The sequence below is a fragment of the Bos grunniens genome, chromosome 8 (genome assembly GCF_055505025.1).
Source record: "Bos grunniens cultivar Pamir isolate PY7600 chromosome 8, Bosgru_T2T1.0, whole genome shotgun sequence".
NCBI classification, from domain to species: domain Eukaryota; kingdom Metazoa; phylum Chordata; class Mammalia; order Artiodactyla; family Bovidae; genus Bos; species Bos grunniens.
This window is the reverse complement of record NC_141172.1, coordinates 84,104,486-84,107,206: the sequence shown is the minus strand read 5'-3', so window position 1 is coordinate 84,107,206 and position 2,721 is coordinate 84,104,486.

The window sequence follows — 2,721 nt, the reverse complement described above, 5'->3', positions numbered from 1 at the left end:
TCTTGGTCTCCCCATGTCGTTCTTTCTCTCACCTTCTGGCTGAATTATTCAGCCTCTTTTCTCCACTGAATTTCCTCACTGAGCTATCCTTATTTAACCACTCTTTATACCCTTAATTAACGTTTAATTAAGCAATTGTTTCCTGATCCTCGCCGACGCCATCCCCGCTTCGAATTCCCTGGATCCACCGGGGTTGGACCCCGACACCTCATCTTAACTAGTTACATCCGCAAAGACTTTACTTCCAAACAATGTCACATTCTGATATTCCAAGTGGACATGAATTTTAGTGGAGGACACTATTTAACACATCATCATCTGCCTTCTGACCCCCTCAAAAGTCACTTTGGTTCCCCACGTACAAAATACACGCACCCCATCCCAACATCTCCCAAAGTCGTAAATCAGTCCTAGAGGGAGAAAAAGGAAGGCGCAAAGGAGCCACTGGTCCAGTGCAAGTCAGAAGCCCAGCAGTGCCAGTTCCAGTAGATTTCAAGGCCTGTAAATAACCCTTTGTGGCTTGATGCTCTGGGTGCGTGATGGTGGCCCTGCTTTCTGTGGCTTTGGCAGCAGCTGTAGCCCCACCTTCTCTTTTCTCTGCTTCTGCCTTCATGGCTCTGCCCTCCAAGCCGTTCTTTCTTCACTTCATTCCATCCCTGGGCCTCTCAATCTAGACTGGCAGATGTAACTGATGTAACAGTCTCAAAAACCTTGTCGGTCTTCTCGGTAATTCACAGGGAGCCACACCATCAGATAAGAGGCTCCACAGATCTTTCCTGAATAACCCCATCTCTGTTCCTTCATTCCCCTGAGATGGTGGAGTAGGCCTGCAAGTCATGTGCCTAATCTCTTCAGCAGCAGGCTCTCCCACACCTTTGGTGCTCTCTTTAGACCACACTTTCTGAACAGTAAATTTCCTAAATTTAACAAACTGAAGTGAACTGAAGTGAAAGTCGCTCAGTTGTGTCTGACTTTCTGCAACCTCATGGGCTGTAGCCCGCGAGGCTCCTCTGTCCATGGGATTCTCCAGGCAAGAATACTGGAGTGGGTAGCCATTTCCTTCCCCAGGGGATCTTCTCGACCTAGGGATCAAACTAGGTCTCTCATATTGCAGGCAGATTACTGTCTGAGGACTTCCCAAATCATCAAGTACTGATTCCTTTTGCTTATCAGTTCCTTTCCCCAATTTCTTTCTTTCCTCTCAGCTTTTACTATAAACAGCAAGGAGAAACCAGGCCATACCATCCACATTTTACTTGGAAATTTCCTCAGCTAAATAGTCAAGTTCATTCCTTACAATTTCTACTTTCCACTCAATATTAGAACATAATTCAGCCAAGTTTCTGCTACTTTATGGCTTTTCCAATAACTGGTTCTTCACTTCCATCTGAGATCTCACTGGAAGAACCTCTCACGTTCATACTTATGTCAAAAATATGTTCATGATCATATATGTATTCTCTGAGACAATAGAAACTTTCTCTACATTCTCCTTACTTCTTTCTTTTCTTTTCCTTTTTGAAGGTTTTTCTTTTTTTTAATTGAAGTAAAAATTTACAATGTCATACACCAGTACAGAAAAGTGGTTCAGTTATACATACATACATATATATAGTATAGCTCTCTGTTCTATACAGTAGGTCCTTGTCAGTTATCTGTTTTATATACAGTGTGTATATGTTAATCCCAAACTCCTAATGTATTCCTCTCTCCCACTTTCCCCTTTTGTAACCAAAAATTTGTTTTCTATGTCTGTGCATTTATTTCTGTTTTGTATATGGGTTCATTTGTATCTTTTTTGTTTGTTTGCTTTTTGATTCCACATATAAGCAACATCATGATGTTTGTCTTTTTCTGTCTGGCTTATTTCACTTAGTGTGTGATATCTCTAGGCCTATCCATGTTGCTGCTATCATGCCTACTTTATCCATTTATCTGTCAATGGACATTTAGATTGCTTCCATGTCTTTGCTATTGTAAACAGTGCTGCAATAAACACTGAGGTGTGTGTATCTTTTTGAATTATGGTTTTCTTCAGGTATATGCCCAAGAGTCCTCACTTCTTTCTGACCTCGGTCTCACCAGAATCACCTTTGTCCGTATCTCTACCAACAATGTCTTCAAGGAAATCTAGGCATTTTCTATCATGTGCCTCAAAACTTTTCCAGCATCTACACATTACCCAGTTCCGCAGCTGCATTTTTAGACATCTGTTATAGCAGCATCCCCCTTCCTGGTACAAAATCTGTATCAGTTTGCTAGAGCTGTTGTACAAATTTAGTGGCTTAAAACAACAGAAATTTATCCTTTCAAAGTTCTGGAGGCCAGTAGTCTGAAATCAAGATATTGTCAGGGCTGTGTACACTCTGGAAGCTCTAGGAAAGGATCCTTCTATGCCACACACACCAGAGTGAGCTGCTGGTCACTCCGGGTGAACTTTGCTGTTCCTTGGCTCATAGTTGCGACATGCCAGTCTCTGCCTCCGTCATCACAAGGCCTTCCTTGTGTGTCCTGTCCTCTTCTTATAAGGACACCAGTCACTGGGTTTAGGGCCCACTCGATCCTCATTTTAACTAACTCCATCTGTGAAAAATATACTTTCAGGTAAAATCACATTCTGAGGTTTCAGGTGAACGTGGATTTGGGATGAGGGACACTATTCAACTCAGGAAGCCAACTTGTGTTGGCTTTCTTCCCTTTTCTGCCTCATTCTCCATTCCC